General features: G+C 44.5%; 1 protein-coding gene across 2 annotated transcripts in view; it reads left to right on the forward strand.

Annotated features, from left to right (window-relative positions):
• The window catches only part of LOC126262290 (homeotic protein spalt-major-like), a 587,215-nt gene that overhangs the window by 255,839 nt on the left and 313,223 nt on the right, over window positions 1-18,153 (forward strand). The window contains exon 1 of one of the 2 annotated variants that reach the window (XM_049958814.1): window positions 6,706-6,826. The exons of the other annotated variant lie outside the window; for it this stretch is intronic. The gene's annotated coding sequence lies outside the window, so the exon portion shown is untranslated. Of the gene's footprint in view, window positions 1-6,705; window positions 6,827-18,153 lie in introns of those variants that run through there. 2 annotated transcript variants of the gene reach the window in all.

Here is an 18,153-nt window from a genome sequence, read left to right on the forward strand (position 1 = left end):
GCAATGTCTAGTTAATGGGGACTTCTTGCTGAGTAAGTACTGACAACAAAACTTTTTTCACGACCGTTATTCGAACCACGTACCCCTGAGTTCCCATAATCAATTTTCTCTCTGCAGCGGTGTGTGCGCTGATTTTGTGATTTCTTGGAAGACTAAAACCCTGTGCCAGGCAGCTCACCGAACCCTATCTCAACACGAATCAGGACCAATCCTCACAGATTTAATTCCGCCAGTGGTTCATTCCCTACCATTCAAACTTCACAGACGTCCTCTTGCATACTTTGTGAGACTATCAGATGAGGTTGTGGCGAAAGTAAAGCTGTGAGGGCGGATCGTGAGTCGTGCTAGGATAGTCAGTCCGTAGAGCACTTGCCCGAGAAAGGCAAAGGTCCCAGGTTCGATTCTCAGTCTGACATACAGTTTAATCTGCCGGGAAATTTCAATACACGAGAGTTTACTTAGCTCGGCTGTCGATGCGGTTCATCTGTAACTGACTAGCAACGAGATGCACGTAGATTAGTATTTGTGGTTATCGTAGGCGACAAACGAAGCATCGCGCTTCAGAAATGACTATCCACCTCTTCAGCGAACACAGGTCGAGTGACGCTAAGCAGAAGAGCCATTCATTCCCGTTCGCTCGCGAGCCAGCCAGTCGCTCGCAGACATCCGTCTCTCGCGCCGCATTAAAATAACGACGTCGAATTTATCACCTTATATATTAAGGGTAGTTGTCTGGCGGGCGTATAAATTTCATTCCGCGAGGAAAACGCGTAAATTAACCGCTGGTGGGATGGTATCACTACGAAAATAGGTGTCGCAGTGGTCGACCACTGCGCGCACGTCAGGGCACGTGACACTGCTGGTCTCAAGCCGTCGGCACACGGACCGTGCATCCGAACGTTGAGCGTTGAGCGTGCCGAGGTTCTGACGTCATGGCGCGGAATAGCACGTTCGGAAGTCTTTCCGAACGTGTAGAGAAATATCTGGCATGTCAGATATTCTGAGCGTGCGTCTGAGCGTTGACCAATGAGATGGCACAACGCCACCTACGTCACACGCACGCCGTCTCTCTTCAGTACAGAGTTGTGAGGCGCCATATTGGCATTCATTTCAAGCCTATATGTATATATGCCGTTTCTGAGCACTAGCAAATTGAGAATCACTGGAAAACCCGTTGTTAACTGTGTGATCCGTTCCAATAAAATAATGAGAAACATCATATTCGTGGCAAAAGAATTATTGTAACTTGCGTATTATGAGAGTAGGCTATTTGAAGGCACCGGCACACTGAAGATCCACCCAAAACGCATTGTTCTTGCTACAATTTGTTAAAATTAAATTTCAATTAGTAATTATCAACGATTACGGTTTCCAGCATGGAGTAAGAAACTATCAGTCGTACGGTAGCTCAGCGTGTTCGGTCAGAGAATTAGCTGCCCTCTGTAATAAAAAAACTGAGTTAATCGATCAACCACGAACTTTAACGGGTGTCTTACGACGTCCGCCCCGAGGACATGCAACGGACAAAAGCGAACAAAATGAGTTAAAAAAAGAAAAAAAAGCGTAATGAGTAGAGTCACACCTTCCATTTTTTTCCCTAACATTCGCGTTTTTATTAGTTTCTGATACTTTATTATTAGTTTAATATAAGTATACACTATAATATTTGATGTTATGCAAATATAAGTTCACCTTTTTTTGAGGGGTGACTGTTCGATTGCCTTAATCTACTAGACAGCTTCCGCTACTTGTATAAAGATATTTTGCTCCTTTTTCTTTTGCACTTCGTAATTCACATGTTGCAAAGATTCTGCTACTGGGTAGGAACAGTGATCAAGTAAGACTGACCTTGGGGTTTTACTAAAATGTGGGAATGATGAAATAATAAACATTATGTATTATTCTTATGCGGAGAAGTACGAGGGTTGTTTGTTAAGTAAGGGCCGTTTTTATTTTTTAAAAAAGATACAAATACTTTTGTAAAAAAACTTTTATTTTCTGATTCTACACACTTTTACCTATTTTTCTACATAGTTGCCTTGTTTATTTAAGCACTTGTCATACCGTACAACTAAGTTCTTAATTCCCTCTTCAAAGAATTCGGCCGCCTGCTCCGACAGCCAAGAGTTCACGGCTGCTTTCACTTCATCGTCGTCATTGAAGCGCTGCCCGCCAAGATGGTGTTTCAGGTACCGGAAAAGGTGAAAATCGCTAGGAGCAAGGTCGGGGCTGTATGGTGCATGGTCCAAAACTTCCCAGCCAAAAGTATCAATCAAATCCCGAGTCTTTTGAGAGGTGTGAGGCCTAGCGTTATCGTGCAGGAGCAAAACTCCTTTTGTCAGCATGCCGCGCCTTTTGTTTTGAATTGCTCTGCGGAGCTTCTTTAGAGTTGCACAGTAGGCATCTGAGTTGACTGTCGTTCCTCGTGGCATAAAGTCCACTAGCAAAACACCGCGCCGGTCCCAGAACACAGTTGCCATAATCTTGCGCTTTGACAGCGTCTGTTTGGATTTGACCTTGACGGGTGAGGTTGTGTGTCGCCATTCCATCGATTGTCGCTTGCTTTCGGGAGTGATATGGGATACCCATGTTTCATCTCCAGCGACAATTTGACTCAACATGTCATCCCCGTCTTCCTCGTAACGAGTCAAAAAGTCCATTGAAGTGGCAAATCTCTTCCCTTTGTGGTCCTCTGTGAGGAGTCTGGGTACCCACCGAGAGCACAGTTTCTTAAAGTTTAGGTTTTCAGACACAATTTTGTACAAAACCGATATTGAAACTTGTGGAAATTCCAAAGAAAGAGTGGAAATTGTGAATCTTTTGTCCTCACGAATCTTTGTTTCGACTGCAGCCACCAAATCATCAGTGATCACAGAGGGCCGGCCTGAGCGTTCTTCCTCATGGACGTTTTGACGGCCATTTTTAAACTCTCGAACCCATTGACGCACTTTACCTTCACTCATTGCATTCAAGCCATAAACATTATAAAGTAGCACAGCGATGCGTACACGTCAGCTACAGAGCTGCAACTTGCATCAGTGTGAACGGGAAAGATGCCGGCAATTGGCGCGGTGGCTTGTTGCGGCGTCCGCGCAAACTACGGGACTATACGCGCGAACGGCCCTTACTTAAAAAACAACCCTCGTATTCCAAATTTGCACCGCACTGTTTGTAATGGAAGTTTTATAAGCCTGTGTCCTTATTGATTGGACATAGTACTTCCCTTTTCGTGAACGATGGAGGAAATGTGAGTTTTAATAGAGCTAACGTGGGAATTTTACGCTGGCCCGTTGAGTAAACAGTGTGATTTACGAACTAGAAACATCCCTCAACTGCCGCTGGAGTGCGTTGCGATCGCGTATACGACGCCGGGGCCCACGTACCGTATGCACAAGTCGCATCGTTCCTGAGCGTTCAGCAGCACCTTGAATTTGGCACGCTTAACGTTACTAGTGTCAGCACTGCGGGGAGCCGAGTTTAATTCTTGACTGCTCGTTTAAATGCATGCAAGCTCTCGATAGCACACGACAAAATTAAGACCATTAGTGGGAATCTTTTCAATTTCATATTGATTTCCTGTGGGCCTTGCACGGAGCCGAGTGTTCACGAAGCGTGGCGGACAAGCCGGCTAGTGTGACGTCACAAGTTCGTCGCGGGGCCCGTGTTCTCCGCTGGCCGCGGCTTCGCGGCGTGACGTGGGAACGCAGCGCGCTGCCAGCGGAGGAGACAGCCAGTGGCCACGCGCGCTACTGCGCTGTACCGTTACCCGGCGCCCCGTGCTCACGCCGTGGCCGTCGCGCTCACTGCGCTGCCATACGACGTATTTTCGACCTCAGACCAAAATGAGAGCAGCAGAGCGCCAGAGGGTCCCATAGATTTCGACATTTCCCGCCGGGGCGCACAGTCTCGGAGGCTTCCATTTGGTAAAACACCTTGCGCGTCACTTGCACTAAGTTACTGGGGACGAGGACTCAATACATCGAGTATAGATCATAAGGGGATCTAAACGGCAGATCCCCTTGAAAAACGTCGAATAAATCAGGCCCTAAAACCATATTTTGGAACATTGTTGGCGCCTCAGACCAGACTTAAAACTCTTAAAGCGTGCCAGTTTAAGCCTGGACTAGAACGAATTTTGCGAGTAGAGAGTAAAAAAAAGTTATTTGTTATTAATATGCAAATTTTTTCATCGCTGCGTGTAAGATTATTAGAAAATTATCTGTTGCGTCTTAACGAACTATGGAAACTGTTTCAAACTGAATATATTTCAAATTAAATTCTGCTTGACTTGCTCGATACCACATTCCAGTGGCAAAAATGAATAAATTGGGATATATTTTCCAATGAATTTTTTTCTTTGAATCATTCCTTTGTTTGTTAAGAAAAGACAATATTGGTAATTTCAAAATGACTCTGAGCACTATGGGACTTAACTTCTGAGGTCATCAGTCCCCAAGAACTTAGTACTACTTAAACCTAACCAACCTAAGGATATCACACACATCCATCCCCGAGGCAGGATTCGAACCTGCCACCGTAGCGGCCGCGCGGTTCCAGACTGTAGCGCCTAGAACCGCTCGGCCACCTCAGCCGGCTACTGGTAATTTGCCGCGAACTCTGTTCGTAGCAATTCATCTTCATAGATGCTCTGATTATTGTTATACCAATACCAGACTTTAAGCGATTGTCGCGTGGCGTTCGATTGTTAGCCGTCAGTCTCCTAGCCATCCCTCTTACTAAAACTTACAGCAAAACCAAGCAGATTCGTGCTTATCCACCCCACTCCTTAATCATTCATAGTCGTACTAACGCAGTTCATTAAAACTCAGAATACTGTCTTTTTAGTGGATAATATAGATGTATTTGATTTACTGGCATATTAGTAAATCCTACAAAGCATCAGTTGTTACTGCGGCACAGCTCACAGCTTTTCGTGTGTATAATTAATTAAGCTTGGATATATTCGTTCAACGGTGTTACTTTTGTCAACTAAGGCGCAAAAAATCGAAACTGCTTATCAAAAAATATTGGTGGAGCGGGGGCGGGGTGGGAGGGGGGGCAACGATGCAATAAGCAACTGGAGCACCTTTAATGACTCTGCTCAAACCATCAACTTCTTATGAACTACCACTCTTGGCAGAAAATATGACAGGTAATGCGTTATGAGCCGCAAGGTGCACGCTGCAAAAAAGCTGATATTCTAAAATTGCGCGGAATGAAATCTCGTGCCTAGACGCGCAGTGCATCCTATCTCTCACTGAAGCTAGTCCAGCAATGTATGTAGGAGATATATCGAATTTAAGATTCGTGTACAGGCAGATTGAAGCTGTTTATCGAAGCATGAGACGTGACGAAATTTATTGCAAGGGGAGGCCACGACGTTCGGACCATGGATTTACTTTAAACTTTGTACACTTTTAGTAGTACATTAGGACAACATGATGTGCAGGTAGTTAAGGCCAGAGAAGTTTTACGCGTCAACGGTGTCCGGTGCGTTGCGACCCAGATAACGAGTTGGGCTTTTGAACTTACATTTTTTTCAACACCAGTCATATTATTTCGTACATATTACATTTGAAAGGTAATATGATGAAAAGATGTGTATTTACATAAACTTTTTTGGGGTTTCCAATGTTATTTCATTGTTTACTAATTTTTCTTATTACATCAAATATTAAGCGACTTTTATTTATACAGGCAAGTTAAAAACTTTATCAAATGCCAACTGACTTGTTCATTTTCGACTGACAACTAACGAGAAATTACTTCTCGTGAAGTCGCTACTAAAATACATTCAACCGTACATCGCCAATTTCTGTCACCTCCATTTACGAAAATGTTGCGTTAACGCACTGTTTCTACCCACACTGTCAGAAAAAAGAGAAAGTTTTCAAACTGTCAAAGAGCTTTGTTTTTCCTTAGAAACTCTGACGATTTCTTGTGCACGTGGGAACACTGCATTCATTCGTTATAGTAGATGCCGTTTTAATTTATGTTTTCCGTGTCTGTAGAAAAATATCATCCTGCGTCTTGCAGCGTCGAAGCCACATCCGACCATTAATCGTACATTATCCTCATATCCCAACGTATTGTAACTAACTCTATTATTGAATAAAGTTTTTTAAGCCTTTATTTATCGGTGTTTGACTTGGGTTTTGCAAACCTGTCACTCTTCCTAGAAATCTGTGTCTGCAGACCGAAGCGTCCACGCGCAAAGCCATTTCTCGGTATCTCACCCGATCACCCTTAAAAATTCTCTTGCGATTTTTTCCGAAACGCCTGAGTGGTACGTCTTACTAGTTGCACATTATGTTTTCCTAATGGACTACTAAGTTTAAAGTACAAAATCTGAAGTACAGCCGTGATCCGAACGTCACAGCCTCCCCTTGTTAGTACGAAGAGTAAATCCCCACTTAAGACAATAGTCTGCGTTCGCGTCTGGTACGGCTAAAACAGAAAATCTAGATAAGCGATAGTTCTGATTCTTCGTTAAATATGGTCGGCAGTTCCTCCACTCGTCCTTTTAAAGCTGTCATCTGTGTTATCTGTTGGTTTCTCTCGTTACTGCCCGTCAGACGTCCGAAGATTACACACAGTTTGTTAAGAAATAACAATTATAATTTTCCATTATAAGTAAATATATAAAAACTTACGTCATCTTTGCTTGTTTCAGGTAAGTCGGAGCAAGCTTCGCCGTGTTCTGAAGTGGCCTGTTACCAGTTCAGTATTCGCTCTCGAAATCACGATAAAAGAGACTTACAACCCCAGCGTCATCTGCAATGCGTCGCATCGCCAAAGACTACGAGGCTGACCTTCGCCGCTGCACGTAAGCAGAAAACATTTATTCTTATGAAGTAATTAAATGTTGCCAATGTGGCGTATGACTCTATCTGACTGTTATGATTTGCAACCCTATTTGGACCCTGATTTCAGCTTCTCGAGTGGTCAGCAATCGATGCAGTACAGTGTACTTACGCGTAACATCAGATAAATATTTTCTTTTTTTTTTCGTCTTTCGTTTAGTTGCATCGAACAGTGACAACGGAATAGAAGGAAAAATCCCTCTGCATTTTCTAATACAAGAAAAAGTAGTGGGAGTTAGTTCACCATTTCAGAATTTCCAGAAAATAAATACCTCAGCGAGCAGTTTGCGGTTGAGTGATTATGCTTTTCTTCTACTAGTTATACTTTCCAATCATAATCAATTTAGCTATTCTTAATTACGTCTCGTCCAGCAAGTCTGTTGTTTAACAGTAATTTAAAACACTGTATTTATATGTAGTGAAGCAAACTTCAGCGTTCCACGTCACATTTTGCCTTCAAGAAGGGACACAAGTTCTAGTTACTTAGTATCATTTGAAGCGAATTTACTTTTTAATTATACTCGTGAGTGCATTGTCTCCTTTATAAGACACTTTTGCTAGAATAAGCAGGACACAATTGGAAGTCATACTATTTGTTAACAAATGACAAAAGTAAACACAAAAAGCCTCTATTTCACTTCTTTTTTACGATACAACAGCGCCTTGTTTGACATGCTCCATTTTTAATCTTCGTAATTCAGTATTAACGTGTTGCAGTTTGTAATTGATACCACAGATACAGCTCCAAAAAAGATGACTTTGTCATTCGAAGAACTTCGCAACGGATTTTAAGTGTGCCTACATGCTATTGTAAATGGGTTTAACGTAGTTTCAGTGCTTTGATAATCTGGGGAGACTAAGCTTACTGTAATTATTGAACGCACTGTAGTTGTTACAACGCACCTGCGTTTTGAAACTACTCAAGTCGAATATCATTGCCCCTTTTGCCATCTTATAGAAATCTACATTACTATCGCAAAGACGCGTAAATTTCTCATGTAGCATCTCTGCCCAGAGACTAATAAAGATATAGAAAAGCAGTTCATATGCTTTTGAATTATTCCCTCTTTAACTAAAGTAATACTGTTGTGGTGAACCAACTTTCGTCCAGCTACAACTGTAAATTCTTTCATTGTTCTGGAAGAAGGCTCATTAAAGTAGAACGCATGAAATATTGGTTCACTTTACTACATGAATGAATAAAAGATTTACTTAACATTGAAACACTTCCTTGCTATAAGAGTACTGGGTAATTTACAACTGTCATGGGCTAACAAAGCATCACTTGATGCACTAATTAACAAACTGTTCTCTTGAGGTACACAATGTTCAACATTGATAACACTACAAGTTCACCTGAAACTTTCATGATTCATTGATCCTATACGATGATGTTGACTGCCTGTAGCTGAGGTCTCGAACTGGGGTCGACTTCCTGCATGCTCAACACTATATTGACCTCAGTGTGGGGACACTGCTGTTCCTGGGAGGGAGGTGGTGTCTTCTGGAGGGCCTCCCGTACATCGTTGTGGTTTGCAACGAGCCTTCGCTAATGTCTGTGGTACCGATTCGCATTGCCGATTTTGATGTGGCATTTGTGTCTCTGGACGATACCAAAAAATATGTTCCTGAGACATACCTTTCACAACGTAATGGAGGCGAGACAAACTTTGTACATAGACGGTCGTATACACTATCTGAAGCTGAAAAGCAAAGTCAGTGAGGAAAATGTCTTTGTCTACTACTTATAGTTCAGGTTCTCAACTGAAAAACGGTTCGAGCTTGCGGTTATTCACGATTTTTCATTCTGACCCACATTGTTAGACATTTGACACTCTTGCGAAAGTATATAAGACAGAAGAGCGGGTGATTTTTTTTTTTCGGTAAGTGACCCGTAGGGTCTGTGAAGATAGGAAACCACTTTCGCAAACGTTTTTTATAAAGGCGTTTTATAATATTTTTCATTGTGTATTGGGGTACTTTTATCTTGTTTATTATAAAAGTAGGTTTTGTCTTAGCTTTATTAAAGAGTTGTCAAAATATTTTGACACTGTGCGAGCAATGATTCTTGTTCGAGTTCCCGTCCAGCACACAATTTTAATCTGTCAGGAAGTTTAATATGAGCGAATTAATCGTAGATGAAACAAAGACGAAAAGTCTTTTCTCTGCGTTTCAAACCGAATAAGAATGTGCTGTTGTGAGGTCGTTGGACTCAAACTCCAGAAAAGCGGGATGCAAGACAACAGGTGAAGTGAGGAAGATTAGGTTTCAAGGCAATGTCGACGACGTGATAATGAGAGAGTTGCTCGGACAGGACAAGGAGGGGGCAGGAAACCGGCTATTGCCTAGCCTGGCATTAGCCTTAAGAGACAGAAATCACGGATAGGTAAATCTCGATGTCCAGACGAGAACCTGAACTTCGTTGAGAGTCCAGCGTGCCAAACACTGAACCATTTCGATCGGTACGAAGTTAAAGTCTCTTTCCGGCTATAGTGAGTGGTGGTTTTTGTGGTGTCCGCTAACGGCGTCCACTTCAATGATAGTGTAGTTCCTTGGCAAAGGCCAAACCATTTCCTTCGCCCTTCCCTGCGTCACTGAACCAGTGCTTACTTGTTTACTCAACAAAATGCGAAACTCTGACCTTCGAAATTACATTTAGTACAGACAGTGTAGCTTGCAGGCTGATTTGCGCGAGCTGGCAGTGGGTGAGTTCAGATGTGAAGTAAGTCGGTCACAGCCGCTGACTGCTAGGCTTTTCGTCGAACGCATACGGCGCAGTCCCGCGCTGAGTGTTTCTGTGAAAGCGGCCCGCTGCACGCCGAGCAGCCGCTATATAATTACACTTAATTACCTCGGCGACCGTCCTGTTAATATTTTTATTAGCGTCACCAACGATCTTTCTCAGCAGCAGCTGGGTCACGTGTGCTGACCTGGTTCTCCTTCTTTCAGCCTGTGACATGGGGGACTTCATTCGTTGTCATCACCGTCACCATCATCATGCTCGTCAGGCGGTCCACTAAGCTATCCGGGTAGTATGTTTCCGAACGATTTGCTCCACCTGTTTCCGTCTTGGTGCACTTCCTCCCTTACCACAGTATCCCATCTCTCTCCTTTCCATTCAAGAGTCTTTAATTTGGTCCAACAGAGAGGTGGACGTGCCAGCTCTTTCTTGGACGCACAATTACTCTTCGTCCCGGCTGGTTTCTTTCCAAGAACTGATGGGGAATTCGGTTAGGCTACATCCGCTTCACATGACCACATCACTTCAGTCCCTCTGCACTCAGTCTTTCCCGCATGATCACATATTGCAGACAAGTCTTCGTATTAGACTGAAGAATTTCGATCCTTTGATTACCTTTATCAGAACTAAACAATTGCTCCTCCCGTCATTTGCCACAACTCTGCCTAGATACGTCAACATTCCCAATCTTCTTACCCTCTAACAATGGGTTACAGGAAGTGGGTGTTCTACGCATTCGCATTTCCTCTGTTGTTTTTGCTCATAACTAACCCGAACTCTTTGAATTCGATCTTCCACTGATCACCCTCCTCTGTATATGCACGTTGGTTTCACTCAAAATGGAGAGGTGACCCGCAAGTACAAGACAATTTAGGTCTTCTTTCCTCATTTCGTTATGGTATCCATGGGTGTGATGAGGGGTAATGATGAAAGGGAACTATGCTATTACATATCTCTCTTTTTTTTAAGCAGCTTTTGACTTCCCATCTCCTATTTGTGCACTGCTCCCATAATTATCAAACAGTATCTGAATGTTTGCAATTAGACCCTGTGAGACATTTCGTTTTTCCAAGAAGCCCATATTTTATGCTTCGGCACACTGCCAAATGTGGGAGCACTATTATCAAGTCTTTCGTGTGTATAACTAATCGGTTAACTGTCAGTCTTGTTTAATGGGTACAAAGCAAGTGTATTTGTAAATGAATGACAGAAGAGACAGCACTTGGACCCCAAACAACCAGCCATGAAATCCCTCACTACAAAATATGGCAACTTAGACAAAGTTATTGGGAAAACTGAGAATGACAAGGTGAGTAATGAAACTTGTGCAGAATAACGCATACGCTTTACATAATCATTTGAAATACTAATGACAAGAAATCCCTTTCCACCGAAGTCAAAATACGCTATTACCAAACAGTCGTTCTCTCAGAAGTACTCAATACCGTTGAGACATCACCATTAACCGCTGCTCACAATGTCAGTGAGTAAATGGAACGACAGATATTGTGGAAAATATTCAGATACAAGATGCAAGAAAGTATGTCGGTGCGAAAAATTTCAGAAGAATTATATTCCCTGAGGGAAAAAAATTGTTCCTTTGCACAGAAAAGATGCCTGAAATTTTATAGATATGTAGCACGAATGGAGTACTCACAATTAGGGAAAACATTTTCAACACCATGACATCCAGACGGAAGAGTGACTCTCGTAAGTTCACGCCAAAACACCTAACCGAAAGAAGACAGAAACGAAAGAAAACGTGGGCCCTAGATGAAGACAGACTTTTTTTAAATAGCAGGGTGAAGAAGCTTTGGGAAGATAAGAACCTCAAGACCAAAGGCAACTAGTGGTTCTACAGGCCATTTATAGGGTCAAACTAAATAGTAATAATAATAATAATAATAATGAGAGAAAACAAGAAAGCCGCAGAAGGGCTCATGAACAGAAAAAATTAGGGAAATATTTTTTCCTTCTAATTCTAGGCTACTGCGTTATGAATGCTGTAATAATGATTTTTCATTCCATTCTCGCAAAACTGGACATCGCTCATTCTCCTAGGACGAAGAAATTTCATAGACTATCTCCTCGTGGTACATCAAATACCGTTCTGTAAATGTTACCATATGTCTGCAATTCTGCGTTGGTGTCATTGCTTACAGGACAAAAATTATTTCATGGCAATAATTCGCTCTTTGTTGATGCTTTCGCTGTAAATGTCATGTATAACAGCATCATCCGTTGAAGCATTTTCGTGTGCCTTTGACTTGAGCAGACGGCGCGGGCGGAGAGCGCTTCTGGAGTTTATTGCGGGTTCGTGAGCACGAGGAGTCGACGCAGAAGTTATTTCATTTTCCTGATTGCCTCATCTCGTGATCATCATCGTTTCCCGTAACTCCGGAATGGGGATATCGGCGGTAATATGCGACCTTCATCAGGCGCCCGCCCCGGTGCCATTACGGCCTTAATACACCGGCGGGCGCTTACGCATCGCCGCAGCGCAGCCGGAACCACCTAGACTCGCCCCGAGCTGGAGATAAGGCAGACTGTGGCCGGGGACTGGGATTGCAAATTTTATATCAGCATCTCGCCGCCTTCTTTACCGCCCCCACCCCTCTCTCGCGTCGGCTCCGTTCCTTCCGTACCTTGGCGCTTCGCCAGGAGGGAACAACGTTAGCCGCTGCTACTTCGCCGCCAACCAATAGACACGCTCTGCAGGTTGTCGAAAGACAATTGCCAAAGAGAAGCTTGCCGGTAGATCACATACGTTGAAATCAGGCAATACATACAATACTTGATAAAAATTATCTATTAGTGGACATTGGTTCAAATGGCTCTGAGCACTATGGGACTCAACATCTTAGGTCATAAGTCCCCTAGAACTTAGAACTACTTAAACCTAACTAACCTAAGGACATCACACACACCTATGCCCGAGGCAGGATTCGAACCTGCGACCGTAGCAGCCCCGCGGTTCCGGACTGCAGCGCCAGAACCGCACGGCCACCGCGGCCGGCCCTAGTGGACATTAATTCGGGAGGGGGGGTGTGGGGTGGAGGGGGAGGTGTCCACCCTTCACCATAATGATGGCGTAAGCTCTTCTGGGGACACTTTAAATAAGGTGTCTCAATGTCTGTGGAGGAATGGCAGCCCGTAGAGCCGAAACACCAAAGAAGATGTTGAGGTTGAACACTGAGGTCTGGAGGGGAGTCGATGTTCTAACTCATCCCAAAAGTGTTCCCCTGGGTTCAATTAAGGACTCTGGGTTTACGAGCCCAATCAGCAATGCTACTCTCCACAAACCATTATCTCACAGATGGTGCTTTATGAGAGACTGTCATGCTGATACAATCAACCATCGTCTGAAAGCTGTTCCTCTACTGTACGCAAGACACAAGGCTGTAAAATGGTTTCATATCCTTTAGCATTTAGCGTTTCCTTAAGCACAATAAAGCGACCGCATCCTAACCACCAGAAACACCCCATTATTGTAACACCACGTCCTCCGTACTTCACTGTGGACTCTACAGATGATGATGGCAGGTGACGTTCTCAAGGTGTTCGCCAAATCCAAAGCTTCACTCATTGCCACAGGGTACAGCGTGACTGATCGCTTCAAATCATTCGAGTCATCCACTAACCAGTGGCGTCACTCTTTACGCCACCTGAAACGTCGCTTAGCAGCAACTACAGAAATATGTAGATTATGATTGAACTGCTCGACGTCTTTACCACATTCTTTTTAGCTCCCTACGCAGAGTGATTGTGCTAGCTGCACCGCTGGTAGCACTTTGTAACTCGCGAGTGACTCCCTCCGCTGATTTCATGCGATGTTTCACGAGCGCCTTATGCAATGCTCAACTGCATATGTCGGTCAGTATCTTAGGTCTACGTGATCTTGGTTTAGCTCTGGTTGTTCTTTCTCTTTCCGCTTCACAATCACGTCACAGTGGACGTGGACAGCTTTACAAGGGTTGAAATGTCACTGATGGATTTTTTTACGCAGGTGACACCAGTGACTAGTTCACGTTCGAAGTCACTGACCTCTCCTGGGCGACCCATTCCGCTGTTATTGCTCTGCTGACAACACAGTAGCCTCCGTCTCCTTTCGTACTGGCGGTGACATCTAGTGGTAAAACCAATTACGTAGGGGTGTCCACACACTTTTGATTAGATTGTGTACGTATCAGCATCCGTAGATGGGAGAGGTAAGGCGCGATTGTGCTGTGGCGCTCGACTCGGGAAGTGGCCGGTTCGAAGTCTGGTCTAAAAGTTTCTTCATTTTGAAGGGAATGAGAGGAGGGCTGGTAGCCTGCAATTCCTCATTGACAGATTCTACGTGAAAGCCCTCCATTTAGTCCTAAATGTCTTCGCTTTGTATCAAGGAATGTGGCACTGCCGAAGACGTTAGTCGTTCATCGCATTTCCAGGAAAACAGCCACAGGTTTGTTTCGAGTCCTAACACATGAAATGTTCCAAATACTCCGGATAGAAAGAAGATATTTATTATCCTAACAGTAGACGACAATAATACCTTAAGTATACAGTATCTAACAACTGTGGCATTTTGGAACGTCGATAGCACTTTCCCTGTTGCAGGGTCATCCACACGTAAGGCTTTTAGTCCCCCTGTCGAACCAAGGACCCACAACACCACTGACGAAGTGAGGCGCCGAGCGGCAGTGTACGTTATTGAAGAGCATTTGATTTCAATAAGATGTATCAATTCGATGTATACATGGTGTTTTACAATTCGTATTACACTATTGTAGAGGTTGTAGAGGGGACTTGGTAGATAAAAGTGTTGATAAGGATCCATGTCTGGAAATTAGTTTTGAGTTCCAGTTGTAATTACATCATATATCATTTTCGTTTTCACTACATTAGCCGTCGCGATGAACTGGTACATTCGCAACTAGTAGGGTTGACTGTGGTACTTCACAGACATGCTGCGCTCTTGACTTTGTAGAAGGCGTCCTTCGTCACTTTGGAGAGAACTCGACCATAAGCGCCCGAAACATTGCTCAAGTCATGTGTTCTGTGTAGCACACAGGTCAGAGCTCACTGAACTTATTTTACACCCAAACAGCACATTTCCGGAGATGGTCTTAGTAGATTAGTGCTCTCTACAAACGCCACAAGAATATAAAGGAATTGTGAAACACCCAGTGTGTACCAGAGACATTATGAGGCTAGAAACCTCGAATTCGATGATGGTGTGTTGAAATGTACTGCTAGGCAGTTTCCTTTTGCGCAATGAACACAGAGGATACTTCCACTCACGGAGTCGGTCCTTAGGTCCTCAAAAGACAGTGCTAAGAAAAAAGAGTAGATACACATCTGACTATTTCATTTTACCATTGTCGGAAGCAGGTGCAACGGATTCCTGTCATCCACAATTGATTTGAGAGAGGTTAATTTTTGTATGGAAGTGAAACATGGACGATAAATAGTTTAGACAAGAAGAGAATAGAAGCTTTCGAAATGTGGTGCTACAGAAGAATGCTAAAGATTAGATGGATAGATCACATAACTAATGAGGAAGTATTGAATAGAATTGGGGAGAAGAGGTGTTTGTGGCACAACTTGACTAGAAGCAGGGATCGGTTGGTAGGAAATGTTCTGTTGCATCAAGGGATCACCAATTTATTATTGGAGGGCAGCGTGGAGGGTAAAAATCGTAGAGGGAGACCAAGAGATGAATATACTAAGCAGATTCAGAAGGATGTGGGGTGAAGTAGGTACTGGGAGATGTAGAAGCTTGCACAGGATAGAGTAGCATGGAGAGCTACATCAAACCAGTCTCAGGACTGAAGACCACAACAACAACAATTGCTGTTCACTGTGTACCCTCCCGCCACTCACCGCTCCATGCTTGCTGCATGCACTTGCAGCTGTAGACGTAGAAGTGGATTACGCGTTTTGCTACCAAGCGTCTCCCTGGCGTGTACTCTGACAGTGGGCATCGCTCACTTCATACAGCTCCGCAGTAGTTAACTATGATGCCTGCGTTCCAAAGCTAACGTAAACCGCAATCTCACTGGACGCTAACTACGTATAATTAGCTATTTTTCTTCCGAACTGGTACTTACCGCGCCTCCCGCCTGCCCACATTAATTTCTTAACTCGAGAGTGTCCCCCAGATGAACAACGGATACTAATGCGTCTCTCCCTCGCCCGCAGCGTCGTAAATGGCGGGTCCGCGCAATTAGGCGATCGACAGCCACTCCCGCCTTTAACGATATTAGAAGAGCAGCGCCGTTATAAAAAAGCGGAACAGGTTGCGAAATGAGCCGTTCGCGTTAACCTGCGCGGCCCCCGACTAAATGAGCGGGCCCGTGTCAGCCTGATGGACGTGACGTGTAGCGCACGGCCGGGTGCCAGCTGCGACAAGCCTCACCGACCCGCCTCGAAAAAGCAATTAGCCCAATTGGAATAACGTCCGCCGCGATAATCAATTAATGACGGCGCCGCCCGCGCCTGCCGCGGCCGGTAGTAAGTACTATGGTGGGTGCCGCCGCCAGCGACACCTCTGTCGCTGATTGACCTGCACAAGCAGGCGTTCCTGCTCGTCATCCCGCGTCACGCGCCGCGGCGAGGCCAGTCACCTTCCCTCGCAATCAACTGGTAACGCCTACACGTACGAGGGTGGATCGATAAGTAATGAAACAAGAGTTTTCTTCTTATTCTTCCTTTCTTCCTAGGCTAAAGCCTGTTTCCTTCAGTATCCATCCGTCTATCCTGATGTTGTCGCTCCATTTTTTCCTTGACCGGCTATATTTCTTTTACCAGCTGGTGGTTTATTTCTTACGCTTTCCACAGTCTTCCGTTCATCCGTCCTGTCTATTTGTTCGCTCCATTCTTGCTTTCTCTTATGTACCACTGATTAATGGAGTCCACTTTACACTATTTTTCTAATTCTTTCACTTCTCTGTTTCTCAGTGTCTCCCCTTTTAATACTTCACAGAATTTTCATTTCCGTGGTTACCAAAAGCTGGGCGGTATGGCCGAGAGGTTCTAGGCGCTTCAGTCTGGAACCGCGCGACCGCTAAGGTCACAGGTTCGAATCCTGCCTCGGTCATGGATGTGTGTGATCTCCCCTAGAACTTAGAACTACTTAAACCTAACTAATGGATGTGTGTGATGTCCTTAGGTTAGTTAGGTTTAAGTAGTTCTAAGTTCTAGGGGACTGATGACCTCAAATGTTAAGTCCCATAGTGCTCAGAGCCATTTGAACTACACTACTGGCCATTAAAATTGCTGCACCACGAAGATGACGTGCTACAGACGCGAAATTTAACCGACAGGTAGAAGATGCTGTGATATGCAAATGATTAGCTTTTCAGTGCATTCACACAAGGTTGGCGCCGGTGGCGACACCTACAACGTACTAACGTGTGGAAAGTTTCCAACCGATTTCTCATACACAAACAGCAATTAACCGGCGTTGCCTGGTGAATGTTATTGTGATGCCTCGTGTAAGGAGGAGAGATGCGTACCATAACGTTTCAGACTTTGATAAAGGTCGGATTGTAGCCTATCGCGATTGCGGTTTATCGTATCGCGACATTGCTGCTCGCGTTGGTCGAGATCCAATGACTGTTAGCACAATATGGAATCGGTGGGTTCAGGAGGGTACTAGGGAACGCCGTGCTGTATCCCATCGGCCTCGTATCACTAGCAGTCGAGATGACAGGCATCTTATCCGCATGGCTGTAACGGATCGTGCAGCCACGTCTCGATCCCTGAGTCAACAGGTGGGGACGTTTACAAGACAACAACCATCTGCACAAACAGTTCGACGACGTTTGCAGCAGCATGGACTATCAGCTCGGAGACCATGGCTGCGGTTACCCTTGACGCTGCATCACAGACTGGAGCGCCTGCGATGGTGTATTCGACGACGAACCTGGGTGCACGAATGGCAAAACGTCATTTTTCTTTCAGATGAATCCAGGTTCTGTTTACAGAATCATGATGGTCGCATCCGTGTTTGGCGACATCGCGGTGAACGCACATTGGAAGCGTGTATTCGTCATCGCCATACTGGCGTATCCACGGCTTGATGGTATTGGGTGCCATTGTTTACACGTCTCGGTCACCTCTTATTCGCATTGACGGCACTTTGAACAGTGGACGTTACATTTCAGATGTGTTACGACCCGTGGCTCTACCCTTCATTCGATCCCTGCGAAACCCTATATTTCAGCAGGATAATGCACGACCTCATGTTTCAGGTGCTGTAAGGGCCTTTCTCGATACAGAAAATGTTCGACTGCTGCTCTGGCCAGCACATTCTCCAGATCTCTCACCAATTGAAAACGTCTGGTCAATGGTAGCCGAGCAACTGGCTCGTCACAATACGCCAGTCACTACTCTTGATGAATTGTGGTATCGTGTTGAAGCTGCATGGGCAGCTGTACCTGTACACGCCATCCTAGCTCTCTTTGACTCAATGCCCAGGCGTATCAAGGCCGTTATTACGGTTTTTTCAAATAGTATCTTTAAACACTTTCCCCCTTGCAATTTTGTTTGCTCTCGCTACTCTAT

This window comes from Schistocerca nitens, chromosome 6 (assembly GCF_023898315.1).
Source record: "Schistocerca nitens isolate TAMUIC-IGC-003100 chromosome 6, iqSchNite1.1, whole genome shotgun sequence".
Lineage (NCBI taxonomy): Eukaryota > Metazoa > Arthropoda > Insecta > Orthoptera > Acrididae > Schistocerca > Schistocerca nitens.